Below are 20,556 nucleotides of genomic sequence, written 5' to 3'. Positions count from 1 at the left end.
ACTTATATTATTGGGAACATAATAATTTTTGAAAATTTAGTATTTGTATTTCATGACTACTAGTTTTAACTACGTAAAATTAAATTAATGTAACGATTTTGATAACCATTCATAAGATTTTACGTATAACATTTTACATATTGTTTTTGCATATTCTTAATTTTGCCGTTAAAATATCGAATATGACAATTACAAACCTATAACGTTTTAATGCTTACCACATATTTTGATATTTACTTATATCTGGTACAACAGATTAGTTTTTAATTAATACCTTTGTAACAATACATTAAATTATTTCTGCTAACAACGTTATCAAATTTTCTGTTATATTTCTTTAGTCCATTAAAATCTTTAATTCATAAATACTTTTAGCTTTTTACTTGTACACGAAAAACTGAATAGTGAATTTAACGAAAACAGCCGTGAATTTTTGCAGAATATAAAAAAGATGTGTTCTAACTATTTATATAATTTTTTATATATGTATATCAAAGCTTTTTAAAAAGTAGCGTTATATATCAATTATTCGATATACCTATCTGCCATATAATAATAAATCCAACTTTTATTTTCTTAGAAAATAAATAGGCACAATCAAATTTTAATATTGTTTTAAATAATAACCGATACACAACTTTTAAATAGATTGAAGTTTTTTGATTTTTTTTATTGTTTTCAAGGTGTTTTTGCATAGTAGATTACACAGCAAGAATAATTTTACTGCAGCATCTAAAAATTTAGCAACATCCGGATCAGAAAATAATTTTACGTTGAGTCATCAAAATAATTATGTAGGACGTCCGAGCATGATAATGTTGCTGTAAACAATTTTAATATTCTAGCAACTAGCAAACAACTTCAACATTTTATATAATTTTTTAAAATGGTTCAACGTAATTATTTTCATATATGTATTTCAACAAAATTATTTCCATATTGACGCAACGTTATCGATGTTACGAAGATAATTTTTTCGAATATACGCTTCAACTTTATTATCTCTCTGATTTTAATATCGCTTTGAACCATATTTGATATAATTTTTAAACAGATTGAAACATTTTGATTTTTTAATTTTTATTGGACTGTTTTTGCATAATAGATTGCTGGTGAACATTGCTGATGTGACGAAGATAAATTTTCAAATGTGTACGTTTCAACTGCATTTTCTCTCTGATTTTAATATCGCTTTAAATAATACTCGATATAATTTTTAAACAGATTCGAGCACTTTGATTTTTTGATCGTCTTTAGGCTATTTTCGCATGGTAGCTATTGACGCAACGTTATCGATGTTACGAAGATAAATTTTCAAATAACCGCGCTTCAACTGCACTATTCGTCTGATTAAAGCATATTGAGCGAGTTGGGAAAATTTATGACGTATTAATAACTTCGTTCCCTACCTTTGGAGCGCTTCGAAGCGTCCGATGAATCGAAATGGGATCGTCACGCGGATTAATCTCGCAGTTATTTAACGTGGACCATTTCTGTAACGAACGACGTTTATCTCACAAGATCCCGATTAGCGGCTTTTGCGTGCTCCATCTCGACCCGAGGTCGAGGCCGGAGTGTCGTCGGGCGTCAGGCCGCGCGCGGATGGACGAGCGCTTCGTGACGCCTCGGGTCCATTCGGGCTGGCGAACCGAGCCGCCGAAGTACTCGGAGCGAAGTCGGCCGCAGTTGCTTCTGGAGTCGCGGAGCCGCGCGTCAGTGCTCCAGCGGACGCGATCGCGGCGCGTGCATTTAACTCGGTTTCGTTTTCGATTTGTCACTCGACGACGGTTCCGATTCGTGTGTCGTGACGACGGAGCGCCGTGCTGCGAGAGAAGAAGCGACCCGTGTCGTGTGTGCGACGAGATATCGTGCGTGTCGATCGAGAGTGCCATTGAGCAGTGCAGTGCGCGTGTGAGTGAGAGAGAGAGAGAGAGAAAGAGGAAGAAGAGTAAAATCGCGGGTTCTCGCGCTGTGTGAGAGCGGCGGCCGTACCGTTTGCGGAAAGAGAGACGAGATCGCGACGCATCGCGAGAGTTGCCCCGTGACATTCCGCGCGTTCTCGACATTCCACGCGAGCGTCCCAGTGCGTGTCTCGCGGAGTGAAGGAGACGCCGTCGCCGCTTCGATTTCGGCAACGTTCACGCGGTGAGCTCTCCGACGCGTACGCAACGTTGCGCGCCCTCCCTCCCCCCCTGTCTCTCTCGTAACGGGATCCGAGGAGGGAAGAAGGCAAAACGAAAGTATCGACGGATCGACAGCGCGATTTCCCTGCCGGGCGAAACCGTGACTTGCACTCGTGACTCTCGTCAATTAGTGTTGTTTATCGCTCCGAAGGAGAATAACGTCGAATTCGTGGAATCGCCGCGTGTGACGTACGCGCCATTCACGGCTAACTTCATACGTACGCGTACGCGTACACGCCCGCCGCCACGCCAGTAAATTCACGCCAGCGATTACACGCGAATGGGAGTGACGTGGCAGCGCGTGCCGCAGCCCCGGTTATCTCTAGTGTTTTCGCCCGAGTTATTTTTCTAACTGACCGCCACGCTGATTCCTCCGCTCGGAGTGTGTCTGTCGGTCCAGCCTGTTCTCGTTCACTGGCCGGTGTGCGTCGATACAGTGTACCTCGTCGATCGTCGATAATCGTCAATTACCGCTGTTGTTATCGCGGCGCTCGGCCGGACACGTCCGAGGCACGATCGGACGATAATCGTCGCGCTCCAGTTTCGACGTCGAGGCGACGCGAAACCGCCACCGTTAACAACATCGCCCGCGGCGTGCCGACACTCGACTTTCGCCGGCTTGCCGCCGCATGCAACAGCCCCGCGTGACCTTTTGAGACGCGATCCACGTTTGGCCGGAGTAACGCGATCGCGCTATTTCGGAGCGGTCGTCCACCGTCGATCCACGTCGATCCACGTGCCGCTGCAACGGCGATCGAGGCCTCGAGTCCGCACGCGAAACCCCCGGGGACTCGTCGTGCGCCGTCGTCGCGTGCCGTCGTCGCGAAAGTGGCAAGACGGAAGGAAATAAGAGCTGACGAGCATCGCTTGCGATAACACCTCGTGACCGTGCGTGAAGCAGTGAGCGAACACGCGCGGGAAACGGCAGCGGCGGATCATCGACCTTGTCTCCTTAACGCGAGGATTAGCGCGTACTCGGTAACCGCTGGCCGCTTCGTCGAACCCGGGACGGGGATTATCGTTTACGAGACTTCACGCAAATTCCGATCGAGCTCTTTGCCTCGAGTGAGATACCCGAACGTCTTCTACCGAATCTTCTACTGCCCATCGTTCTGTGATAAAACCTGTGATATTACGAGATTCCGCCCGGGATTGACGAGAGGACCTAGTTCTTCATCTTCGGAAATCGGTAAAGTATCGAAATCATCGGTTTCTCTCCTTTGTGTATCTCACGGTAAGATAAATCGCAGTAGACCGCACAGGCTGAAATCGTTTTTCCGCTAACACTTTGGTTCGCGTTGCGTCGCGTGTCGCTCAATAATTCCAATAAATTGAACCGATGCCATAATTTTACACAGTGAAAATCATTTTGTATTTGTGTTAGAAACTGTCCTTGTTAAAATTTTTGTGTCAAGTTTAACAGAAAAGTATTTTTTGTGTATTGATATACTTGAGTGTAAATGTAACACAGTGTGACTATATTATTTAAATATTTTGTGTTAAATTCATATTCAACATTTTTTGGTGTCAAAATATTTCAAATGGGTAAATGAACAAATAACATGAAAGTTACGTAATAAAGGATGTTGAGAACAAACCCGCTTATTTACGTAATCGGAATAAGGTTAACGACCTCTTACGAGCAAAATAACAATTTAAAATGTCACAATGTTCTTTTATTTAAACGATATCTCAAATTCTAAATCGAATGTTTCGACTACGCGGGTCTTTATCAGTGATAATATTTACATTAAATATTAATAAATAAATCATGGTTTTAACGAAAATTGTTGTCGCGAATATATATCAAATCAAATTACAAATTTCATTACGCAGAGACATATGAGTTGTCAATGTGATAAAAAACTTCGGCATGATCAAAATTGGAAATCTGTCAGCTATTCTTCGTTCAATAGCGAGAATGGATTAAGTCCAATTAATAAAAAAGAGCCGTGATTGAATTTAATAATAATATCCGATTGATAAAAATTTTTCTTTTTTGTCGAACGGTAAAAAATAATCGACAGTATTAAATGTATTAATATGCCAAGAAAATTATTGCTGGCCTATCCGTTCTTGGTGAAATCTAGTAGAGAACTATAGAGTAGACATCTTAAATTATTATTTTTATCGCATCAGGTAATGTAGTTTTATAAATACGTTAATTTCTACGATAAATAAATTATAAATGTTAATTTTATTGAAGTAACATGCTTTCACAATTTGTTTTTGAACTTGAATTAAATTATTACATTTTTTGTGATAATTTTTTACATAATATTTGTGCTACTATCTAATACATTCATCTTGAGTTAAATCATCACAAAAATTTTAGTGGACCTCAATGTTTGTAAGATGCAATGTAAGTTAAATTTGCCAACTGTGTTACGACGTAACGTTCATCACCAGAGGAGTACATATAAAGAATTCATATTCGCTACTGCATTTTATCTTAACGTGCTTTTTAAATCTCGTAGAGTGAAACGCCACTTTAAAAAAGTGAAAGTTAAATTTGTGCAAATTTTGAGTGGTTTGTCACTTTAATAAGAATTAAAATTCACTTCTGTAGAGTGAAAATAGGACTTGTGCAATTTTTCAAGTGATTTTTCACTCTATAAGATTTCGAGAATGATTACGTTGTCTGCAGTCCGGTCGTCGAAGTGACGTTAAAATTGGCGGAAATGTCGATGTATCGCAAAGTATCTTTTTGACCGTGCATAGGGGTGAATTCGCGAGGCTGATCCACTATTGATTCGCGTAAACACGTTAGACCCCAAAAGGAAGTGAATAAGATCCCGAAGCAATTTTTCAATTCAACGAAGATGTAGCACGGGGAAGAACAAACATGGCAATTTTCTGACCACCGTATCCAATGACCACTAGACAAAATTCAATCTTTCGCGCTCGGTTGTCTACTTCTGGCGATCTCTTCTGTGAGATTATTACATCTTAATTGAATTCATGCTTCGCAGAAAGAAACCAGGTACCAGCGAACGAAATACGGTTGACTCCTTTGTATAGTTTGATTTAATTTCTTTCGCCCTTTTCCGTCAGGGCCGTAAGAATTTAGCTCAAAAAATCCCTGTACACCTTTTGTACAGTTAAAAGACAAAAGAAAGTATGTTTTATTATTAAAATTAATATTTAAAGAAATACCAATTAAAATTAAGTGATTCTGAGGAATTAAACTTTACTCATACATAAACACAAATTTATTCAACGATTAGCTTTCTATGAATTTTCACTTTCGTAACATCTTAATCGATTTTAGAAATAGAAAAAAGTCTCACACTCGGAGAAAAATTCATAAAAGTGACAATTAGGCAAGTTTTATATGTAAAATTAATGTGTAGTTGAATAAACTACTTTACAGTTATTGCAAGTAAAATTTTACTTGCAATAACTATATGGCAACAATATTTGTGCAATTACTAATTTATAGTGAAGTAGCACCTCAACTATAATTGCATAGTTATATAGACAAATAAGTTATGATAATTACGTACTTCCAGTTTATGTACGGATATGATTAGAATAATTACGATAGTAGCGGATCAGTGATGCAAGACCCTAGTGCACTAGGAATGAAAACGAGGGATCTTGAATTCGAATCTCAGTCGGTTTAATTTTTCCATCATCTGCTTCTGCATTACTATTTTCCTATTATAGTTTATACAACAATTTCACTACAAATGGTTAACATTATTACATTTTCTTAGTTCATATAACTTATTATGTTTATTACAACTTTGTAATGCATAATTGAGGTTATTTGTCAACAAATTTGTAGTTGCTTATACGGTTTTTCTTTCTCTGAGTATAGAGATAATGTGAACTTTAATTGTCATTAATTAATTTTGTTTCTTACCACTTTAAAATAAAACGTTCCCGACTTTTGACATGACCCACGGTCAATATTACATAAGCGAAGTTAAATCTGTGAAGAAACGTGTTCCATTTACTTGTTCATTTCGCACGAGATCCTCATTGAAAGTCCCGTTTGCGATTTCTATGAAGAATTTCAGTATAATCGAGAAAACATCTTCATACGATGCGTGAGGGTGCCGGGTGAAGCCGATGACCTCGAAGAATGTTGACCAAGGCCGTTCAGGTCTATTTATAGCACGGCAATAACGAGGTAGTCATTTGCGGGGAACCGTATTTTCAGATGTCAAATCCGTGCTGAAAACGTTATTTGGTGAATTAGACCTCCCGTGTCTTCAGAACATATGCGCGAGCTTTTGTAATTGCATTCGTAATGTTACTCCGCGCCAAACGCTTGTCATACACTTGTCATGACTCTCGCAAGTTAATATTTAATACAAAACTTGCTCTTTTTAACCATTTCACGAAATTGGTACGTTTTTATTTTATAATTATTATTATTAAAAATGTATTATATATTTTTTCAAAAATCAATGAAGAAATAATGAAAAATTTACAGTAATGAGTTAAATCCGAACTGACGAAAATGTCAAACATAAAATTAGGGACATGACAGTCACAGTGATTTTTAGTGCCGAATAATAATTTTTAATTATTATTACAATTAAAATTATTATAATAATAGTTAACAATCTCCAACTTATACTAACTGCGCGTTTCATATTCGTTAAACTTGAAACACAGTCATAAAGTCGGTATATGTAATATTAATGCTTTAGAAGCATCTATAAGATTTCCCCCCTTCCTCGGAAAAACTGTAAAAAATTTTATTACGAAAAAATAACATCTCAGCCAGAACTCGAACCTGAATCTCTCTACATTCCGTGCGGGAAAAATTACATATATTTTTTATATTGCATATGAAAGTAATAAAAAAAGTTTAACGGCGATTTTCTATTTGAATAAAAAATTATTCCAATAAGAAACGGTATGTTTTTACGATGCTTTAATGAAAACCGAGACAAAGTCTAAATTCAGGAGGCTTCTTAAAGACAAGTCTATACAGAAAAAAAATTTAATATCAAATCAACAATCTTTGTTTCATATATAAGCAAGAATATAAAATTTTTTTGGAAGAATTTATAGCCTTAAACAGACATATAATTTGCATACATGAAGAAAAAAATGTTCTTTATGTAAGCAAATTATGTCTGTTTAAAATTATAAATTCTTCCAAGAAGATTTTATATTCTTTCTTATATGTGAAACAAAGAATGTTGATTTGATATTAATTTTTTTCCTGTGTAACAGACTTGTTAAATATTTTTACAAAAGACGTTTTATATTTCAATTTTGGACTATGTGTTATCTAAGAATGTATGATATTATAACACAATGACGAAGAGAAAAATATTAAAAATACGATGAAAAAATTTTGATTTTTGAAAATAAGTTTTTTTAAGTATTTAAAATGATTAATGTCAAGTTTCACTATAACGTTGAGTTTAGTTATAAATAAAGTTTACTGAAGTTTGAAGTCATATTTTATTATGCATTGTACATTTTTTAATATTTAACCTATATTAGAGCTTTTTTCAATATATTTTCGATTCAATTAATGTTTAAAACATGTTTTATGCTTATATTTTATTTTCTTCAAATTAGATTTACAGCATATTCGCACTCAAATTTTTCTATCTAGAGTATTATAAAAATGAAAAATGATAAGTAGGTAAAGAAAACAAACTACAAAATTGTGTTGTTAAATATTGACATTATTGAATAGTTTTATATATAACATTTATTTTTATACGAAAAGTATAAATATCGACACATTTCCAATTTCAGTCATTTTTTGCAGAGATTATTTTATAATACATTCTTATTATAATATATAATTTATTGTTTGTATTATTATCACGATTAAGCATGTACGGAAAAAATTAGATTGTTTAACTTGAGATGCATGAATAATAATAGTATATAATAATAAATTTCAATTAAAATTAAAGATTAAAAAATATTTATTTGCAGAAAGATTACACCTTTTCTCCTATCTGTATACAGATAATTTAATTTAGATAACTTTGAAGTATTCGTATCTGCTCTATTAAATTGATGTTTTATTAATTTTTTAGAAAAAGATTGTGTTATCGCTTATCAACTATACTTGAACCATAATTTTGTAGAATTTTAATGGCTTCGATAAATGTTAATTAAGTGGAATGTCAATTTATTTATTTAATTTTGTTCGTATTATCTTCTTCTGATTCACATCCACAATTGCAAATCGTAATTAATATTAAAATGAATTATATTTGATAATTTTACGATAATGAATTATTCATTTCTACGCACTTCTTCATACTCTCGCGCACATTTGTGATTGCCAATCGTAACACGGTAGATTGCGCCAGTCAATTAAAGCGCTTCTTCAATTTGTTTGCTTTCTCGCGATATTATTTACTTTGACCTATTTTTGCGCTCTCTAGAAAATTATTTTCCTTCACGGTCCGATGATTATTTTTTTATTAATTCAAAGATTTTTTCGCAGGAGTATATTAAACGGTATAATTTGAGAGGCAAATCAGTTGACTCTCGTGATATATTTCACTTCGCGAGCTTTCGTTGTCTACGGTTCTCACGATACTCGAAAAATGTGACGTACGTGCTTGAAAATTCCGCGCCCGCGGTCGTAATTCGGCATTTATCGGTCGTTTTTCCAGCCAACGTTTCTATTCACGACGGAAAACGGGCGAAGAGCTGGGACACTTGCGCGTGGCGAATATGAAAGTCTAATGCGTGAATCTAATGCGGTCCTCCCGTATCCTTTCACCGAATCGGCTTGCGAAAAAAAAAGAAACGCGAAATTGCAGCGGCACAGTGGACGGTCGGAGGGCCGTAAATCTAAACGCTCGGTTTTAAAGCGTCTCGCGACGGGAGACGACGGGAAAAAGGAAAACGTCACGCTAAATGGTGACCCTCAATGCAACGTGACCTCGCCTCGCGTATCCCACGTTCGTACAAATTCACGAACCGGCGTGATGGTTGGCGATACGTCCGTCGCGCTTGTAAAAACGGTGCGGGTGATACGAAGCTACTTTGCATTATGCAGGGCGGGCAACAGGACCCGGGTACTTTTAAAAACTGTATACATTGAAAAAGTTCCCGCTCTGCGGTGAGTCAGTCCGAAAATTTAAATTACACTCTTGCACAGCGCGGCGCACCTTTATATCGCGGCCGTCGCTTCGACTCTCCTTCTCTCCCTTTCTCTCGTTTTATCTCTTTCCTCTCCATCTCCTCGATGTTAGGCCGATATGCATTATGCAAGGAGTTACCTCGATAGCTGCAATCAAGGAAGAGAGGCGCGCGACGGCTGGCCATTTTGGAAAAGCGAGTAAACAGTCGCGTAAGGGAGTAAAGTCGGTAAAGCATCGCGACGAAAATCCACGGCTGCGCCTAAGGCGTCGTACCGAGATATCACGTCATGTCGGATCGCCTTACGAGCGAGACGTAGCCCGCCTGAAAAAAAAATAATAAATGGGCAGGCCCGGGAGGCGTTTGAGAGTTGAGCGAACGAAGTAACGTATGAGTGAACAAAGTGTCTCAGCTGTGAGAACTTTTTATGCGCTCAGTGACGAAGAGTTTACGAAAGTAATAAGTTGTTCATGACGGTTAAAATTAGTTAACTTTTTTCGTAGGTCGCGCAAAACATACATTTTGACATAATACAAATTAGCTACCTATTACAAAAAAAAAAATTACTGTAGTTATAACAATATTCTCTATATTTGAAAGAGAAATGTCTGTGAATTCAAGTTGTATACTGATATTACATTAAATACAGTTGTTAAGATGCTTATCTACCATTCTTATAACCGTAATTCTTCTGATACGTAACGTTTAGTTAGACTATCTTCGTATATGATTACCTCAACCGAAGGATTATTACTATCCCTCTAATGTGGTCTGCAAAACAAATAGGCAGAATAAATGGCATATAGAAAAAAACGTCCAACCTACGAAATTAAAATTTTTTAATTATTCTAATTAGTGGGCAGTCCGTACATTTCTTTACATTAAGCAAAAAAGATCAAAGTCTGATATATACCTAAAATGAATAAAAAACAGTGTTTACCTACATTTTGAAATCACATTAAATATTATTTGCTTTTTTTTTCGAAATAAATTTCATGTGAGTTGGACGTTTCTTGCATAATTATGGCTAAATAATTGAAAAGTCTATAACATATAGTTGCACAGCACTGAGAATTCGATTTAATTATAGTTATAAAATAGACAACAGCAGTAATTTGCGAAGAATTTTCACACATAAAATAAAGTGTGTGTTATGTCCTAGTTTATATCCTTGTTAGCGAAATGTCCGTAGAGATTCCAACAGATTAGCCGTAACTATGTCTACATTAAGCTAATGTTCTTCTGGCACAATCTGTCGATATAACTTGAGATAATTTAATGGCAGATTGGCGACAGATTCTGCTCGATTTTTGCTGCCAATTTACATCAAGCTGCTAAACTGGGTACAGGTGTCCTATTTCTGTCATTAATTTGCTATTGAGTGAACTACATGTGAACGGATTCCATTATATTTCTGATGGCATAATACCGTTGTCATCTGATAATACGGGTAGGTTACAGTTAGATTACGGTTGTGACATCCGTATAGTAGCTACATTTGCTAGGGTCGGGGCAACCATATAGTTCGCTTCCCGAGATCTAATTCTCATAATTCTTTTATGTGGATAGGCAAAGAATAACATTATAATTCTTTTGAAGCAATCTTAATTTTTTCTCCGTATCAGTAAAGATAGCTCATGCTTTCTAAATCTAAATCACTGAAATCTTACTGAGTTGCAGTGTTATACTTATAACTGTGATTATCAGTGATTTCGTTTTAAAAGGAAGGTACATTTGGTGATAACACTGATTCCGATCAGTATATTCTCAGATAATATACCAGTCGGAATCAGTGTATTATCAGTGAAAGACAGTGCATACAACACACAGTGATCGATGTAATTATAAGTATACTATTGAAATCAGGCTTTTCACTATCTTTCAGTGAATAATACACTGATTCTGATTTAGAGAGTGTCTTTCTTAAAAATATATAATTGTATTATATCTATTCTTATAACTTGTTGATTCCGCTGCAACGCAAAAATTCACATAGCCAGCAAGCGCTACTTGATCACCGCGTATTATCGTGCAATCATCAACAATAGAATTACCGTTCTGTTTGACTATTGTCCCCGGCAATCATGCTAGACAGCGTGAGCTACTGGCACGTGAAAGGTCAGCGCAGATCATCCGCGTAATGTATTCCAGTATCTCACGTCTCGAAAGCGTAGGTTGATTTTGCGCATCCACCGTCGTCGCGTCGTTCAAATCCCTGTTTGCACAGCCGATTCACGTTCACAACTGTCATTTACAAACTTTATAGTGTACGTGGCTCACGTGTCACAGGCGCAAGGTATTTGTATAACATGACCATGAGTTGTATAACAAATAATTCACGATATTCCAATAACGGATGATATAAATCGTGGAAAGTATTTAGCAAATTTATCAATATTGAAGGACAGCGTATGCACTATTTTTTTCCGCGATAATCTGACGCGTCAAAATGATTAAACGAAGAAAAATAATAGCCTACGATGCGTATTCTACCTCGTGGATTTTTCTAGCGATGGAATTTATTGGCCACGAGAGATTTTTTAGCGGCATGCTGCAACGTTTGCATAATGCAGTCTGCGAATCAAGTTTGTTGTTAGAGACACCAATGTCGGTGTGTGATTTTGCAATTTCTCTACGTCTTTTACTACTGGTTTTTGCATTCTGCCCATGCGAAACGCTATTCACCGAGCACACGTGGAAGAAGCGCGGAATGCAAACGGTCGGAAATCGCGCAACCGTCGCCGACGACGATCCAGTACTCGTTCTTGCGCCGAGTGTACGAGCACATAGTGAAACGTTATAACGCGCGACGCGGCGACGTGCACCGCTCGGTCAGCGAAGAGTGCAAGCGAATCCCATGACGCGCGGCCTGAATGATCCGTTCACAAGCGAATTGCCATTCATGCCGTATAGCGAGCTACGTGCGTACGATCTAGGAGACATAAAAGTGGATCGTAAATAAATCGTCGTCCTTACCTTGACCGTACTACGCGGATGCTGCGTCTCTGGCGCGCTACGTGCTCTTTGTATGCTCGCAAGAAAATGCGTTTTCCATACTCCAACATAGTAGGGATGGTTTTAATAATGAGCTTACAACAAAAGATTACACTCTGTGACAAATTTAAACTTTTTTTAGATCACAAACTAGACAAGATGATTTTTATAGATTTTTTTGTCACTGAAAACGAATCTGCTAACGAAATTGCTGCATCACGTCACATATTTAAGAAAATTGGACATAAAATTGCCAAAAATGGCATTTTTGGGTATTTTTGAGTAAAATAGCTCAAAAATGTAACGTAATTTTATTAGCAGATTTGTTTTTAGCAACAACAAATCTATAAGAATCATTTTGTCTGGATTGTGATCTAAAAGTCGTGTAAAACAGTGTTATTTGTTAAAAATGGTGAGACATCTCTTTCCGTAAATGGTCTTATTTTCTCACTTTATTATGCTATTGTATTTACATGATATATAATTACCTATTTAAGTAGAATTCTTGTTATTACTTTTCAGTAGAAGAGCTCGTCCTATGCTATCATTTATCACTCTTAGTTCATTTGTTAGCAAAATGTAAAAGAGATATTCAAAGATTAATGATCTCACAAGCAATATTTTGCAAATGTCCGAAAGATTAACGGTTTGGTAACTGACAAGCCGATCGGCAGAGCAATTTTTGATAACCGTACCTAAAATTAGTGATTAAACTTGGCGAAAAGCACTTCTTTAACTTGTAGGACTCGTTACTTTCCTCAGCATTTACGATAAATCGAACCATCAGCAACTCATTAAGAGAGTTGTCTTCTTTGGAGACTTACCGAATACTTAAAGTCACCGATTAATCGTATGCGTAAGATGCTGTACGAAAATCGATAGAAATACTCGGTTCCATCTTGCGAACTTTTCCAATCATACTTTTCACGTCCTCGCGACGACGGGATAGAGGGACGGGTGGTAGTAACGGGAAGGAGTTACGACGTACGTAATGAAAGAACCGAGAGAACTTTCATTGGAATCTTCTTCGGGTTGATTTGGACGCGGGTATGTTTTTACGTCTCTTCTCTCCCGAGGTAATCGTTCAAGCCTAAAAGAATGTCTGAGAGTCTGGCCGACTTATCTTCTTCGTGCGATTAACGAGCCGTGGAATTGCGCGTTACTTGTTGTTTTTTCTTTGATCCGAGTGGAAAATTTCCGCTCGTCATCGTGATTAAAGTATAACTACTATATGATAAATTAGGCTACAGCAACATCGACAAAAGTTACGCTTGAATGCGTACGATAACTGCGATAGTTAACGAAACTGTCCGAGAATTAATCAAACATTTGCGGAGTCTGGCAAGATATATGGATGATGTATCTGCATACATCTAGGGAATATTTGGTATGCGTAATCTGAATCGTGTTTGCACAGAATTCTCGCGATTACGATACTTGATTTACACTTTGCTTTCATCTTGAGACGAAGTTTTAGAAAAAAGGAACAAAGTCGCATACCAGCGAGCTCGGCAAATCCGAGCCGTTTTTGCTCGTCTAAGACCACACTGGTGGTTCCTTCATCTTCCCTAAAAACTTTTCTCTCGTCCTGTCAGGATGATTTATCGACGTATTGGCAGGAGAATATATGCGCCGCGATCGATTGTTCCGTGAATCACTTGCACTGCATTCTCGTGCAAGCAGCTTCGTGCAATCAGCATGGCTTTGCGTATCTTGATGAACGATTCGTCATTTAAACTGGCTTTCGTCAGACCGGATGACAATTTTGTCACGATTAAACCCAACACGCTTCATTTTTATCGAAAGGAAACCTTCTGTTTATACATGTATTTGCTTTTATTATCGATATAGTCCTGTCATTCGATAATACAATTCTGTTGGCTAAGCTGTGATTTATAGAAGATAGACTATAAAAGTCTCGTTATAATTAAACGAATATATTTAACACAATGAACATTTTTATGAAAAAAATCTAACGGAGAAGCGAATATAAATGAGACTAGAATAGATGTCGGTTATCTCGACTTTTAATTTTCTGAGATAACGTCTGATGTTTGAATACAAAACTGCGCTTGCTATTATGTTTTTTTACTAAACTTGTTGATAAGAAATGTCCGAGTAGTTTGACATGCGTATCAAAATGGAACTTTTATCATAATTGTTCAAACTCATTGTTCCTCATAACATTGTCTGCTTTTCCACCGGTCCATTGTTGGCATAGACTAAACTGCCCTATCGCTTCCCCAAGTTCGAGAAGTAGGCCATCGAAGCCCCAAAGCATTGCAGCTTCATATCTTCTATCAAGAATCGGGTCACCGATCGCAAGGTTACGTCTTCTTTGATTATCTAACGAGGTCAAACTCCAATGAAACGCTTGCAGAATTGAATAACGTAATATTCTATCCGGTTAATAATTTAGTAATAGGAAACCAATATTGAGACATTAAATTGTTAATTATATTATACGTATGTATTTAATTAATTGGAATAATAGGGGAGAAGATGATATCATGGCCACTCGTAATATCTCTGTTATTAGGTGACGAATTTTAGTGATTATCATTTCAGTAACCGTTGACGATACGTAACAGCTGACATTTGTTATAACATAGTTTTACTTTTGAGTATTTTACAACTTTTTCAAAGTATTTTATAGTGTAGAGATATACACATTTCTTCATTTTTTTTTAAATTTAGGCGTATTATCACACGAATATGTGTACTTAAGCGTTATTTTGTGTTATTTAACATTTTATTCAACTATACACATTTTGAATTATGCAAAGTTAAGCAGTAACAGAAATTTACTATGAGTTCTTATGCACACTGACATCTTAACAGATCTAACGTGATCTCTTTATTAAAATTTTCATATCGAAATAATTATTTGATATGTTGATTGTAGTTTTACTGCTAATTTGTAGTTTATATTACATCTAGATTTTCATCATTGTAGTCATATACGGCTTATGCATATGTACTTATATGCGCACGCAGTCTATACATTTCTTTTTATTTAAATTAAATATATAATTTTATATCAAAACGTTGTGTTTTTATAAACAAAATCAATTTCTAAAATCTATGTTAGCGAACGGGCCGCGTTACAACTCTCGTTTCTCTTTGGTTTCTTACACACAGTGTCATCACATTTTTATAAACAATACTTTAGATAATGAATATTTTATAAGTTTGAATTTAAATTATTTGAACAATATATTGACGAATGTAAACGTTAAATTTTCAATTTAAAATATTGTTTATTAACAGAGTTATACAAAATGGAATTGGGTAGAAGAGGAGAGGACATACTATCATCTTTTCTTGTATAAAATGATGCAATCAATGAATTTATAGTGTTTCAAGAATCAAAGTTTTCTTTTTAAATTTGGTCCACACATTTCTATTTGCATAGATTATCTTATACAATATTCACAATTGACCAAAAATAAAAATATATGATGAAAAATATCCGCGGGATAATTTTATTACTATATTCTGGAATATTTCTAAAATTATCTAAATATTGAAGTTTATTTGTACGTAAAAAAAAAAGAATCAATACATAAAGTTACAAATATAAATCTACAATACGTTACGGATTTGTTACATATTCCATGATCGACGATGAAATTAATTACAAAAATATTGTGCAAAAGGTTATGTTCTATTTTAATAATGGCATCCAATATTTCTCAGGAAATTGTATTTTGTGGTTTTATAACAATATACCATTTCAATTTAGCTACATAGATCATTTTAACCATCCATCTCTTTAATATTGGTTTTCTTGTATCGCACAACATAACAAGCACAATGATAGGCAGCTAGTGTATTTTTATATTTTCGTATACAGTTGAATAAAGTTTGCTTTTATGCTGACGCGTAAATGTTGAATTTATATTTTTATACAACAGTAATATAAATAACGTGCTCGTCAAGTTAAATATAATTTTTTCTCGATTATAACTATTAACTTATTTTTTTCTTTGATACATTATAGAACAGATATTAAATCTGTATTAAATTACGCATTGAAAATTGAGGATTTTTAATTCTGGATTAGACTGCAATCAATCAAAACGAAATCGATTAAAATTAAAATCATTTGATATAATTCTAATCTTTGATTTGCAATCCTTAATTTCCAATGCATAGCATGCTAGGCTTTACATGCAGTTCGTACGAAACATCCTAATATAATTTTGAAATTAATTTAATATGTTATATACAAAATTCTTTACATTTTAATTTTTATTTTTTAATAAATTTAATTACGTATTTTTATCAAAAAGTAAAAAAAAAATTACTATTATATAGCAAGATATAGATCATTTAAGTAAAGCTGAATGTTTTTTTGTAAAACTATACAGATTTCTAAAATTCTTAAAATCTCTTCTTAGTTCACTTATTTTCTATCTTGATTTATTATTTAAAATGAAAATATGATATTTAAAACATTTGGGGAGATTTTTATCAAGAAATTGATCATGTAGGAATGTAAGCATATTTCACGAAGACGATTCTCTCGCGAGAACGACGTACTGTGTGTACACTATGTAATAAAGAATACTCTCAAGGGTGTAAAAGCTGCTCTTTCCGCGCACCATCCTTTACCTTGCTCCATTTTCTCTTTTCTAACGAGAGATACGGTGCTTTACGACACAGTGTTCCGTTTCTAGAGCTAGAGGAGCCAACTAGTTTACGTAACGAAAAGAAAATGTTAAGCTGTACCATTCGTCTGTCAAACTCGTATTTACCCCTCTCTGTATTTAACTATCCAAGTTTTCGAGAACATTCAGACGCTGTTGTAATTAGAGAGACTCGAAATTAACTTGTTAGAACGTTTAAACTGAGAGTTTTACGATATGTAAAATTTACATTTTGAAGAAAGAAATAAGATTTCTTTTTTGTCATTATTTCGTCATTTTATTTTAATATTAATCGCGAATTGATTAGTGTATTTAGATTTTGTGAAAAGTATGCTGTGAAATTTTTTTGATATACAATTTTATCAATTATTTATATAAGCAATAAAAGTGAAACTTATATAATTTTGATGATACATTGAATAAAAAATAACAAATATAAGTTACTTACTCGAACATTTTGAAAATTTTACATTTTACTGGAATATTGTATAACGAGGATGTGTCGCAAAATGACTGAAATGGCGCGTTACTTCCGTGGTAAATCGAGCGCTCGTTTTATCCGATTTAACGTGCAAATGCGACGCTCGCATTTTTCTTCGCCGCGGGAGCAAATACTGAACGAGTGAGTGAACGAGCGAGCGAGCGAGCGAGCGAGTGAACGAACACTAGGCAAGAAATTGCGTCCCGAGATGGATAGTCACGTTCACATTGTACATCGAATAAACACCCGTCCGGAGTGCATACATAATAATAAAAACTGGCAAAAAATTTATTTCGCGCACGTCGTATCCGTTTCGTGAGCTTTCATATTACAATTCGTGCTTAAGCTCGCACGTTAAATTTGAGTAATAAATATTTAAGGATGCATCGTTGCAATCGCCATATTAATTAAAAAAACGAAAAGCTGCGGAAGTACTTTAGAAATTATTCTGCGACGAAGTTTGTTAAGTACAGAGAAAACTCGCAGGTTGTATTAAAATTCACGGGTATCTCGAGACGTTAGGGAAAACTAGAGTTTCCAGCGTCAGCGATTTGTTGTTCTATTTTCATAGCAAGTGCGTTTTGCTCTACTCGTATTGTGCAAAGTCTTACAGAGCACGTCGCACTTTGTCTAATTAAGTTCTCTACTAACCCTTCAATTCTACATTTCTCTTTATACGAATCGAAGCGAATAAAAGTCGAAAAGATCTTAGAGAATAGTTTTCTTAATATTCCATAAATTTTCTTAAATTCTTTTAAGATTGAAATCAACATTTATGGATGAAAAGGAGAAACACAATATATATTTAGTGAGAACTTAATAGAAAGTGTATGAGTTTTCTTAACTAAAAATGATAATAAAATTAAAAATACTATAGGTGAAAAATGAAATTCTTAGTGAAAATATATAAAAGTTTTGTTTCTAATATATGAATGTCAATGAACAATATGATAAAGACAATGCTGAAATTTCATTAAATTTTAAGAAGAAATACGATATGAGAAATAAGAAAAACAAAAACCAAAAAAAAAAGAAAATGCTGCAGTTGAAAACGATAATCACAAGTTCATTTCTTATTTAAGTTACTGGTATTTTTTTAATAGAATAGTAAAATGGCGGAGAGTAAAATGCTAATCAGGTCACATACATCAATTTCCGTATTTAAAGATGTATGAAAAAGCTGAGGGAGTAACTTTTTTCGTATGTGTATTTATACCAAGTTCTTGCTGCGTTCGCTTTTTTCTGTTTTCTGTTTTATAGTACACGTTCTGTTTTATAGCACACGTTGTTTTACCCTTACATTTTTTTTTTGTTGTTTGATCGAGTTGTTATGTTTTAACCTTTTTTCAAATTATTTAATAGTTATAAAAAATATTCGTACTTTTGTGTATATTATGTAATAGATAGCAATTTATAAAAACATTTTGACATTTTGGACACATGTAAGGACTTTTTTACATATTATTGATGCAAGTATACACGATAATTTGTTTTGGAAAGTTATATTTGATTCCATTATACATAATGAGTGTTTTTTTTTTATTTTTAATTAATGAATCTACCCAAAATATTTTAAGAAACAATTTGGTAAGCTTTTATATTTACAATAACTCTTATCACTAAATCGTAATCAAGAAGTTTTTAAACGTATATCAACATATATGCTATTTATAGTTACAAGCGTAACTTCTTTATATAATCACATCTATATTAAACTAACATACTTTTACAGACGTAAGAACAAATAATAATATTTTTTTATTTCATAATTTAAATACATAACTGTAGTGTAGTTACAATGGAAATGAAAGAAAGAACTAATTTATTCTTTTTATTTTTAACAAAAAGGTCAAATTTAAGCAACGTATTATTTTTAAACGTAATTTCTAAATTGATTTCTTGTTAAAAATCACGATATGTATTTAATTTAAACTAATTAATTAAAAATTTGTGAGAGAGCAATCGGTTAGTTACTAGTATATATTTGTTAGTATTAATTAATGTAACTCTTATTTTTTTGTCGAGATCAAATTAATTGCGAAATCGAATTGTTTCAGAATTCTTTTTGTTAAATTTAAAATGTTTCGCATATGTTGCGATAAATTAAATTGAATCAACGTTTCCAGTTAAAAATTGATCGTGAAATATTAAAATAAGATTAAATCGAGATAAAACGGTTTAAATTACAATTTGACTAGATGTTTGAACAATTTTATATTTCATCGATTCAACTGTTATTAGGAAGATTCTTCTCGGGGAATTTAATAACGATTTTACGCGATTTGAATTACTATACAAAAGAACATCGTGGAAAGACGATCTCGTCGATGCCTCTCTTATTCTGAGTTTCCTATTCCGCGGATTTTCTGGAATTCTTGGTATCTGTACCGTCGATGCAATTGCTTTCCATCTTATCAATTTTCGTTTGGTTCTAGCCTTATCTATTTATTGAAATCCATTTTTTTTTTTGATAAATCAATTTTTAATAAATCAATTAATAGCAGTTATCTAATTCAAATGGTCTTGTGTAAATTTGTAGTTTATTATTTTTTTCTCATATTTGAAATACTCTCCATTTTTAATCGATATTAGTTGAATTCTTACACTATTTTAATTAGTACCTACAATAATTCATGCAATTTTGTTTAAAGAAATTTTATTGTTGCATCATATATATCTTGTTATTAAAAAAATAACAATAATATAGTAACATAAATTATTTTATTATGCAACGAAGAAAGTATATGCGTTACTAAATTTTCCAACGTGCAATTTGTCTCTCGTATCTTCATTAATCTGTGTACCGTAAACTTTTATCGATTATTCGCGATATTAATGGTGGAAATAACTTCAAAACAAAATATCACTTTTATTCACACAACTGAAGAATTAGTCTTGCAATTTTAATTGACGTAATTACTTCATGTAGCTTACTTTATGTACTTATGTACCTTATGTACTCGAAAAGAATAATTATCGTAAGAGCTATCTGATATTAAAAAATAATTGTCGTAAAATTTGATTATTCCTCAAGTATCGTATTTGAGATGTTTCGAAAATTAATAGATATTCTTATCCATATAGTTTTTGATATAAATTATCGATTTTTGTGATTTTTTTATTCTATCTAATTAAATTAATAAGATTGATGATTTCGCTACAA

At 34.2% G+C, this 20,556-nt stretch overlaps 1 protein-coding gene across 2 annotated transcripts in view; it reads left to right on the top strand.

The window, feature by feature from the left end:
- LOC105195935 (mannosyl-oligosaccharide 1,2-alpha-mannosidase IA) overlaps positions 1 to 20,556 on the top strand; it is a 693,708-nt gene that overhangs the window by 269,511 nt on the left and 403,641 nt on the right. The window contains exon 1 of one of the 2 annotated variants that reach the window (XM_026132223.2): positions 1,688 to 3,372. The exons of the other annotated variant lie outside the window; for it this stretch is intronic. The gene's annotated coding sequence lies outside the window, so the exon portion shown is untranslated. Of the gene's footprint in view, positions 1 to 1,687; positions 3,373 to 20,556 lie in introns of those variants that run through there. 2 annotated transcript variants of the gene reach the window in all.

Source organism: Solenopsis invicta, chromosome 1, assembly GCF_016802725.1.
Source record: "Solenopsis invicta isolate M01_SB chromosome 1, UNIL_Sinv_3.0, whole genome shotgun sequence".
Lineage (NCBI taxonomy): Eukaryota > Metazoa > Arthropoda > Insecta > Hymenoptera > Formicidae > Solenopsis > Solenopsis invicta.
The sequence above is the reverse complement of the archived record's forward strand: the minus strand, read 5'-3'. Positions and strand labels throughout refer to the sequence as shown.